The sequence below is a fragment of the Podarcis muralis genome, chromosome 5 (assembly GCF_964188315.1).
Source record: "Podarcis muralis chromosome 5, rPodMur119.hap1.1, whole genome shotgun sequence".
Classification (NCBI taxonomy): domain Eukaryota; kingdom Metazoa; phylum Chordata; class Lepidosauria; order Squamata; family Lacertidae; genus Podarcis; species Podarcis muralis.
The window spans coordinates 82733499-82744886 of NC_135659.1; positions in this window are offsets into that span (position 1 = coordinate 82733499).

The following is an 11388-nucleotide window of genomic DNA, read 5'->3' on the forward strand; positions in this document are numbered from 1 at the left end:
AACAAATCGGCTCCCAAATGCTGCAAACCCAGAAATACCGTATTTTTCGCTCTATAAGACGCACCAGACACAAGACACACCTAGTTTTTGGAGGAGGAAAACAAGAAAAAAAATATTCTGAATCTCAGAAGCCACTACAGCAAGAGGGATCGCTGCACAGTGAAAGCAGCGATCCCTCTTGCTGTTCTGGCTTCTGGGACAGCTGAGCAGCCTGTATTCACTCCATAAGACGCACACACATTTCCCCTTACTTTTTAGGAGGGGAAAAGTGAGTCTTATAGAGCAAAAAATACGGTAAGTGTTCCGGTTTGCAAACGTTTTTCAGAAGCTGAACGTCCGACGCGGCTTCCACTTGAGCGCAGGAAGCTCCTGCAGCCAATCGGAAGCCGCACCTTTGTTTTCAAATGGTTTCGGGAGTCGAACGGACTCCCGGAACAGGTTAAGTTTGAGAACCAAGGGAGTGCTGTAATTTCAAGGCTTTAAGGACTGCTATCCTGCAACCTCCTTCTGGACTTGGCAGCCTTAGTGGTTCCATTGAGATTTCCTTGCTGTTGTACTGCAGCATCTGGGCAAATATGCTTGTGGTTTCCCCCAATTCAGGCAGGCCGAAGACAAATGCTCAACGAGTTTAACTACAGCCAAGTGTTAGGATTTCCCCCAACGACATGCCACGTGTCTTCTTCCCAGTCAGGGACTGTCGATGCAGCCTTATTCCTCTCCGAATGCCCCGTGGGATTTCAAGGAACACCAGAAATAACTTTCCAAGGCTTTCTGTTTTTCTTATTTTTTACCCCCCCCCCCTTCATTTTTGCATTCTATCACTGCAGGAGGGCCACAGCTCTGAGATAGAGGGTGGCTAATCAAGACAAGAGGTTTGTGTGTAAGATTACAGAGAATGTTGGGGGAGGGGGAAGGAACAGTGAAAGAATGAAGCGCAGAATTCCTCTATGCAACTGCAATCAATTAACACTAATATAACCACAGGAGCTCCAGAAATGGAGCCTTGGCAAACACACAGAGCCACATGCTGGTCCTGGTATGAAAATGGCTAGGAGTGTTCCATGTGGTAAATGAAAAAAAAAAGGGTGGGAGATTTTTCTGAAAATGAGCAGGGCGGATATTGGGTTGATATATACGCACACCAGATCCTGATATCAGTTATCCTTCACTTCAATATTTGTATTACCTCAAGAGGGCCACATTGCTCTGTCAACTGGGGGAAAGCACTTTGGTTCCATTCTCATATTTTTTTAACCCATACTGTTAATACCCCCCCCCTTCCCACACACCCCCTCTGTGTGCTCACTTGTTTGTTGCACATTCATGATGATTCGCACACAGGATGGTATCAGGGCAGTTAGATGCAATCACTTTCAACACCGTTTGCACCGGCAAAGGTTTCAAGGCAGGCATGCTCCTTTGGTTTCAATCAGGGTGCAGCCCATAACTTCCTGGTGAAATCCTGTTGGACTGGTCATGTTGTTCGGATGCCTGACTACTGTCTTCCAAAGCAACTACTCTATTCCCAGCTTAAGAATGGAAAGCAACATGCCAATGGATGACAAAAGAGATTTAATGACGCTCTGAAGGCAAATCTTTAAAAATGCAGTATAAGCACGGAAAATTGGGAAACACTGGCCTGCAAGCGCTCCAACTGGAAAATAGCTTTTACCAAAGGTGTTGTGGACTTTGAAGAAGCACAAACTCAGGACGAAAGGGAGAAACGTGCTAAGAGGAAGGCACGTTTGGCAAACCCTCACCGTGATCAACTTCTGCTCGGAAACCTATGGCCCCACTGCTGAAGGTTGTGTGGATCCAGAACTGGTCTCTGCAGTCACTTACGGACTCACCGTTAAGACCATATTAATGGAAGACAATCTTCCTCAGCTATAAGTGATCGCCAAAGGTTAAATCCTGCAACTTCTTATAATACAAATGTTCTGGGGGGTAGGGGAAGGAATGCCTTACTTTATTGCACTACAGTGCAAGAATGCCCATCCAGAGAGCCATAATGTGGTGATGATGATGATAATTTATTATTTGAACCCGGCCCATCTGGCTGAGTCTTCCCAGCCACTCTGGGCGGCTTCCAACAAAGATTAAAAATACATTAACATGTCACACATTAAAAACTTCCCTGAACAGGGCTGCCTTCAGATGTCTTCTAAATGTCAGGTAGTTGTTTATCTCTTTGACACCTGAAGGAAGGGCGTTCTACAGGGTGGGTGCCACTACCAAGAAGGCCCTCTGCCTGGTTCCCTGTAGCTTTGCTTCTCGCAGTGAGGGAACCGCCAGAAGGCCCTCGGTGCTGGACTTCAGCATCCGGGCAGAACGATGGGGGTGGAGACGCTCCTTCAGGTATACTGGACTGAGGCCATTTAGGGCTTTAAAGGTCAGCACCAACGCTTTGAATTGTGCTCGGAAACGTACTGGGAGCCAGTGTAGCTCTTTGAAAACCGGTGTTATATCGTCTTGGCGGCCGCCCCCAGTCACCAGTCTAGTTGCCGCATTCTGGGTCACCTTCAAAGGTAGCCCCACATAGAGCGCATTGCAGTAGTCCAAGCAAGGAGATAACTAGAGCATGCACCACTCTGGCGAGACAGTCCGCGGGCAGGTAGGGTCTCAGCCTGCGTACCAGGTGGAGCTGGTAGATAGCTACCCTGGATACAGAATTGACCTGCGCCTCCATGGACAGCTGTGAGTCCAAAATGACTCCCAGGCTGCGCATTGGGGAACACTGGGGAACACATTGCAGAACAACTAATAATGCAAATAGACGTGTGGCTGATCTAGTATAAATCTACCACAAATGTTGCAGAATCAACCCATTAAAAAAAAATCTCCCCCTCTCTGCACTGCCACAGGACTCTCTGAACCCTGCTATGACAATCCTTCATCTTTCTTCTCTATGCTCCACAAAGCGCTTTCTCTCTCTCTCTCTCTTTGACACACACAAACATATACCGTATTTTTTGCTCTATAAGACTCACTTTTTCCCTCCTAAAAAGTAAAGGGAAATGTGTGTGCGTCTTATGGAGCAAATGCAGGCTGCGCAGCTATCACAGAAGCCAGAACAAGAGGGATTGATGCTTTCACTGCGCAGCGATCCCTCTTGCTGTTCTGGCTTCTGAGATTCAGAATATTTTTTTTCTTGTTTTCCTCCCCCAAAAACTAGGTGCGTCTTGTGGTCTGGTGTGTCTTATAGAGCGAAAAATATGGTAGTTCCCTCCTCTCATACTTGTACTTTATTCACTGACTTTAAATGGGGCATCTCTACCTGACATCATTGACAAATCATTGCCCTCTGAGCGTTTCCCACCCGCTTCTTCCACCTTTTGTTAGGCTGCGGAAAACGCAACTTTTCCAGAAAGAACAAAATAGTTATTTGCACATGACAAGCTTAGAACATCATCCACCCCTGGTTCTCTCGTAACATATTCAAGAGAAATCACATTTCATTATTCGGTCATGTTGGATGTGCAAACACACAGATCCATGAACCCAGTGACTCCATTCGCTTTTATTGCAGTATCGCAACCATAACATTAAAGGAAAAGAAAGAAAATATTTGTAAGGGCAAATGATGAACACGGCGGAGAGCAAAATGAGCTAATGAAAGCCTAGCATACAAACACAACCCTTTCTGTATACAAAAAAGATTTAAGTAAAGCCTTCATTTGCTAGCACTTCAGTTCATAAAGTATGGCTCCACTTTATAATCCCGCAACAGACAGGAAGGAATTTTATATTATTTACTTCATTTCAGAAAGAGCACTGGAGCGCACATTTTTCAAATAGCGTTTTGATGGTAGTTTTGTTTTTTTGGCTCTGTAAACAGAGATCATTGTTCCAATGTTGGTATTTCAACGGAGTGAACTACAACCTTAGTAGTAATGCGTCTTAAGAATTCCCTTTTCTCTAGACCCCCCCCTCTCCTCCCCCCTTCAAGTATTTATGGTTTAACAGGAAATGTTCACCCGTGTAAAAATGTCACAGGGCTATCAACCTGATGGATTCAATCTGCAGATCAAGCGCAGACTATGTAAACAAGCTAAAAAAAAAAAAAAAAATCCCATAGCAACATTGCAAAATTATATCCTATTCCCAAGAAGGGAATCATAAAAACGGAGACCACTTAATAGCAAAACTAATTGAAGGGACGCCTACCTAAGGGAAGCAGATTTCATTAATTAAAATCACCCATTCAGTACCCCACCACACACAGAGTAATAGTAGCAACAGTCAGGTGAAGCTTTTACAAAAGGGTGTTTGGGAAGAACAGCCTATTGTGGGTCCTTGGTGTTGCTGCTCTCTGCAGAGTTTGCATTGGGGTAGGGAGCCTTTGTCAGCCCAGGGGCCACATTCCTTTATATGCAACCTTCTGAGGGCCACCTCCCAGGTGGGCGGGGCCAGAGGCAAAACTAGGCGGAGCTACAAATGTACAAATGTCTCTAACCTTCACCCTGACCGGCAGGGACAATTTGGGGACACATTCCGGCCTGGTAAAAACACTTGGGGAGGGTGCAGAGGGGGGTGGCCTGTAGAGAGTTCCAGGGGCCAAATAGAGGTGCCTGAAGGGTTTGTTTGGCCCCCAGGCCTGAGGTGCCCCATCCCTGGTTCCTATGGGGCGGCAACATTCAGATGGAGATGAATGTGCCAGTAGTTTACTTTTGAGGTAAACAATGGGAACTCCCTCCCATCAGATGTCAATGAGATAAATGCCAGTCCTACTCAGAGTAGACCCACAGAAGTTAATGGGCACGGCTCACTTTTTTAAAGTGCCTCATCTTGGACCCTTGTTAAGTGAGGCCTTGTTAGTGTCATCTCCATTAGGGGCTGTCAGTTGACAGCAGCGGCGTAGCGTGGGTTGTCAGCACCTGGGGCAAGGCAAGTAATTTGCGCCCCCTAACCCGTGGATTGGCGCCCCCTGGGTTAAAGCCTCAGCGCCTAGGACTTGCCGATCGAAAGGTCGGCGGTTTGAATCCCCGCGGCGGGGTGCGCTCCTGTCGTTCGGTCCCAGTGCCTGTCAACCTAGCAGTTCGAAAGCACCTTCGGGTGCAAGTAGATAAATAGGGACCGCTTACCAGCGGGAAGGTAAACGGCGTTCCGTGTGCTGCGCTGGCTCGCCAGATGCAGCTTGTCACGCTGGCCACGTGACCTGGAAGTGTCTGCGGACAGCGCTGGCTCCCAGCCTATAGAGTGAGATGAGCGCACAACCCTAGAGTCTGGCAAGACTGGCCCGTACGGGCAGGGGTACCTTTACCTTTACCTTTTTCCCACCCTGGGCTGCTTCAGGAGATAAGATAGGACACACAACAGCAAGAACTCATGTTCCTTTATTTCAATGGATCTACTCTGAGTACTACATAGTTGGCTATAACCCAGTGGGACATAAGAGTCATAGAATTGTAGAATTGGAAGGGACCCTGAGGAACATCCAGCCCCCTGAAATGAAGGAATATGCGGCTGTCACCTCCGGGGATAGACCCTGCAACTATCCAACCATGCCCAAAAGTAAATTGGTTCAGGATTAAGGCAAAGGAAAGTGAGGAGTCCATCGATTAGGAAAGTCCCTCACATAAACAGACACATATCAAGCTAAATAAATTTTGACCCTGAATGACTGAATCTGTGATATGGAAAACAGGAACCCGAACAACAACAACAAAGTCCAAACTGACACTTGCTTCTGCTGCTTCTTTCTCGTTATCTTTTCATCTTAATTACACTTTGATTTGACATCATTATCTGAAGAGAGAAAAAATATGCTATTCCCAGACACCCACCATGTGTTCCTTGCCTGCTCTTTTCCATCACACGCAACACCGCCAGCACAGATCTCGTTTTTACAACTTTTTGCTGAAGCCCATAAAATCTGCTTAAGCAACAAAAACAGGAAAGGGGGGGGGGAGAGTAAAGCCCCACACCGCATTAAGTTTGATCATATCCTCCTTTTGTTAAAAAAAAATTAAATTAAAATTAAAGTTGAACTTTGTGCAAAATTGGCTTTAACTGGTTGAAAGGAGCCTAGGTGCAGCTTTTCTTTTTAAAAGGCTTTAAAAAAAATAGGGGGGGGGGATATTTTGCGGTGGGTTGGTGGGGAAGGCCTCGTTTGCTGGGAAGCATGACGACATCTAACGGACTGAGAGAGCGCTCTAAGCCTTCTGGCCTAAATTATCTGCTAACACAAATAATCAAATTCCAGGGACCACACGGCTCTGGCGCCACTAGAGCAAGGGGTGTGGGGGGGGGGGAGGCTTGGCCCCAGCACTGAATTAGCAGGTGGCAGCTCAGAATCGAACCGCACAAGATATTCGAGCTGCGTACGTACAATTCTGGACGGGTCTCTAAGGAAGGCGGCATCCCTCCGCAGCATCGTGGGAAGTTTTTAATGGCTTGCTGAAGGCTAGGCCTCTGCGATGTTTATATTAATACTTGCTTGCCTGGGTCGCCACTCATTTGGCTCTCAGCTGGAATTCTGCCAAACAGCTGAGATGCATCTGGCCATTAACCTTAGACAACATCTAATCTGGTAGCCCAGGATCGGAGGGCTCTCCGGAGGGAATGAAGTTTGGCAACTTCCCGGCTGCCGGGACAACATCACGCTGGTCCTAAAGGATCTACATGGGCTCCCAGTACGTTTCTGAGCACAATTCAAAGTGTTGGTGCTGGCCTTTAAAGCCCTAAACGGCCTCGGCCCAGTATACCTGAAGGAGCGTCTCTATACCCATTGTTCAGCCCAGAAACTGAGGTCCAGCTCTGAGATCCTTCTGGCAATTCCCTCACTGTGAGATGTGAGGTTACAGGGAACAAGGCAGAGGGCCTTTTTGGTGGTGGCACCTGCCCTGTGGAAGGCCCTCCCATGAGATGTCAAACAGACAAACAATGAAAAGATCTCCACCTGCAATGTTATGGGGAGGGTAAGGATAGCTCGGTTGGTAGAGCATGAGACTCTTAATCTCTAGGTTGTGGGTTCGAGTCCCATGTTGGGGGGAAGTATTCCTTCATTGCAGAGGGTTGGACTAGATGATCCTCGTGGTCCCTTCCAACTCTGCAGTTCTATGATTCTATGAAGGAGGTGCATGGTAGTTGTTTCTGGAAGCAGATATGATTCTGCATCATTATTAGTTCTGACCAAATAAAAAGCAGGGCATTGTTTTTGGCATTTTCGCTCTCTGCTCTAACCTTATGCATGGGAAACTACTTTTAAAACTTTCAGAAAGCAGCTTGTGATGAACCATGAGGGACAAACAAAAGAAGGCCAACTAATATATAAGCCCTCAGGTGTAATGAAACAAGTTCCCTGGCTGGGAGCCAGTAGACTTAATGAAAATTAAAGTGCTACAAGAACTGTCAGCAGATTAAAGTTATGTTAACTGTAAGCTTCTCAGTAGCTTCGGTGATGAATTGGTTGAGAGCAATCCGTCACCTCGTTCTTAACCTATTCGTTTTATAATCTATTAAAACAGTTCCAGTTAGCACGCTCGGTGCTGAAGATTGAACTAAATGACTCAAGACAAAATCTTGGAGCACCGAAGAACCTAATAGATGTGTGTGCACAATTTGTTACAACTCCCATCACTACTGGAATCCTCTCATTAGTACATGACAGTCAAATCTCTCTCTCTCTCTCTCTCTCTCTCTCTCTCTCTCACACACACACACACACACACACACACACACACACACACAGCATGCATCTTACAAGAGGGTCCTAGGATCAATCCGCAGTTATATCCAAATGAGACTGGGAAACACTTCTGAAACCATGGAGACAGTCAGTGTTTAAAATCCTGAGCTAGATGGACCAATGGGTCTGACTCAGTAGAAGACAGCTGTGTCCTTACAAGTGCTACACTGAATTTGATAACCAAAAGGACAGCTTTAGGCCTATGGGTAAATTCGATTTGGAAGAAGTGGGACAGAAAAAAAGCCAGAAAAGGAGAAGTCGTCTTTTCTACTTAGGGTGGAAAAATAACATACATGCATGCATGTGCACGCACACATGCACACACAAGCACACACGACAGAGGGAGGGAGAGAGATCTTTTATTCAGTCTGTGCACTAGAGAAAGACCTCTTCCCCCCTCCCTCTTTTTCTCCCGTGTACTGGCATAAATCAAGCGTAAGTGCAAAATGCACCAAGCCCCCACCCCAGAGATTATGCAGATTAAAGAAGTGAACATTAAGAATATAAAAAGCAATGGTGCAGTATATAGGAGCCAGACTCATTACTAAGGCCAGCAGCACTTGACATGTCTGCTGAATAAGCAAGTTTTCCAAAGTTAAAGGAGGGGGGTAGCGGGCAGAGGAGGAAGAGAGAAGATCCAACATGTTTCTTCTTTTGATTCCCCGCCCCACCCCCCTTTAAACTTAGCGGCAGGCAGCATTTCCTGCTCAGAATTTCAGATGGGATTTAGGCACTCTCTCCCTTGAAATTGTCTTTGGGAAAGTGAGAAAATCATTGCACGGCACCATCTCCCAACACCTGGATCTTTTATGACAGCTCATTTCAGGGATCATGCTACATTATTCAGTGTCAGGGGTGGTGGGGATGGGAAAAGACAAACTCAAACTGGTTTAATAGTTATTTCCTCTTGCCGGAGAACCCTGGGCCCAGAACAGCAAATGCAAGCAATATGTGATTTGCTTTACAAGCAAATCCCAGCAGCCTACAGATCGTTCTACTTCAATTTGGGGACTGGGCTTTAAAAACGACAACCCCACACTCACCTAGAAAAAGGCTCTGGGCTAATGCAACGCCAGCAGCAAAGCACGATAACAGATTCATAGAGTTGAAAGGGACCCACAAGGGTCCTCTAGTCCAACCCTCTGCAGTGCAGGATCTCTTTGCTGTGACCACCGCAAGGAAAGCCTCCAAGTTGTGGTTTTGCCAGATTAAGAACTCTGCTGGATCAGTCCAGCATTACTGTCTCAGACAGTAAGTGGAACATAGTACCCATGGATACCCTTTAAATCTTCCCGCAGTTGTACTCCTAGAGGTCACAGCCCTGCTACTCCTTTACCTGACGTTCCTCAGAAAATCCCAGATCTGCTCAGCGTCTGGCAGAAGAGGCTGCTCTTGCCCTTTCGTGGCCGGCCAGCATCAGGGACTGGGCACAGGATGAAGGGCTTATGCAACACCTGGCGAGGATGGGAAACAATGCCAAGACCTGCAAACAAATAAATGCAGAATCCCCTTCCAAAATAACACAAGAAAGTTTGCATAATTTCACAAATGAACGTTTTGAGCTCTTCCCACAGCACTGGTTTCATTTAAACAAGGAAAGGGCGGCAGGGAGCAGTGCAAGAGATCCGAACTTTTCAGCTTGAAGGCGGTGTTCAAATCGCTGAACTTCTTATTAAATCAGAAAACCTTACATATTATTGCAGTGACAGAACATTGGCAGCCCTTGTGTTCAATTGCTGTACAGCTCACTTGCACCCTCTGCTGGCGAAGAGCTTAGGTGCCTGAAAGTTTGTAGGACGACACAGCTCTGCTTCGCTTACATGACTACTGTAGTTTCAACCATACATAGCGCAGAATTGTAGAGATGGACCCTGAGGGTTTTCTAGTCTAACCCCCTGAAATGCAGGAATATGCAGCTGTCCCTTACAGGGATCAAACCTGCAACCTTGGCATTATAGGCACCATGCTCTAACCAACTGAGCTATTTCAACATATGCATTCATGTTGGAAATGTATATCCAACCAAGCATTACTGCAGTTTCCTCTACTCATAGTGACCGTGGTACCTGGGAAAGAATTGTCATAACCATTTTGCACTTCGCTGCCAAGATGAACTTTGCCTGCTGATTGCTACTGGCATTCTACCACCGCCAGTAGGGTTTGGTTTGTATCAAAATATGCCGCATCTGCACAAGTTGCAAGCCCTTGGGATTTGTTCCTTTGAGATACTGATAACCTTGCTTTCCTCTATAGAATCTGCACTCAAGAGTCACTTGGGTCTTGAAGGTTGTAAAGGCATTTTTGGAACAGCAGCGCCTACTGAGATATCAAAAGCAGGAAGGATCACTGAATATGATTTCCAGTGCTCTACGCCACTCCCCATTAACAGCAAAGCCAAGACAGGTAAGTTGGTCTAAGACACTGTTAAATCTCTGCACGAAATGCTGCTTCAGTATGTTTTTGCAGACTTCAGCTGCATCTCTCTCTTCCCATTTAAGGTCCTTGCACATAAAACACCAAACATGAATATCAACAGGATTCGTTGCGAGGTTGATTACAATTGCAAAGGACTTATCAAGCAGGTTTGTACTGGAGTACTCCCCTGAAAAGCCAGGCTAGCATCCTTAGTTTGATGAATTGCCTATGCACATCAACCCTTGAGCATTTATATCTGAAAGGCAGGGTACGTTTTTAGAATAGGTTAGGATAACACACGGCACAAATGAAAGCATTTCAGATTGCAAAGTGCTTTGCGTGCTGCTTGTTCAAACTCGGGCATTGTGCGTTTTTAGAACATTCGTGGAACATTCGCTGCCTTCGTGCTTCTGACTGTTTGGAAACGTGTCAGAGGGAACAGCACCTCACCATCGCAGTTCCAATATTTTGCAGAACGCTCCGGTAAAATTCTTCTGCATCTGAACAAGCTGTAAAGTCTTCAGGAGAATGCAATCAGGCAGCTTTTGAAAACAGCGGCTCAGGTTAAGAGGGCTGTTCCTGGACAATGCTTCCATCTCAAAATATTGCATTATATCAGGCATGTCCAAGAGGTAGATCACAATCTACTGGTACAGTGGTGCCCCGCAAGACGAATGCCTCGCAAGACAAAAAACTCGCTAGACGAAAGGGTTTTCCGTTTTTTGAGTCGTTCCGCAAGACGAATTTCCCTATGGGCTTGCTTCGCAAGACGAAACGTCTTGCGAGTTCTTGCGAGTTTGTTTCCTTTTTCTTAAAGCCGCTAAGCCGTTAATATCAGCTAAGCCGTTAATAGCCGCTAAGAGCCGTGCTTCGCAAGACGAAAAAACCGCAAGACGAAGAGACTCGCGGAACGGATTAATTTCGTCTTGCAAGGCGATTGTAGATTGCGGGGTCTTCCCAGTAGATCCTGGGAAGGCCCCTCAGCGATCTCCCCCCCCCCCCCCAACAACTTTGCCTTCCTAAAAAAAGCTCAACAACTTTGGTCCATCCAATGGCAATGGGTAGATCACTGCCAGTTTCTTTTATACTGTGAGTAGATTGCAGTCCATTGGGAGTTGGATGTCCCTGCATTGTATTATATGGCGTTGCAGTTTAGGAAGACTGGGTTTCTAGCGTAGGTGGTAGACAAGGTACTCTAACTGAAAGGCTGTCTAATAGATCTACAGTCATACCTCGGGTTGAAGTAGCTTGAGGTTAAGCATTTTTGGGTTGCGCTCCATGGC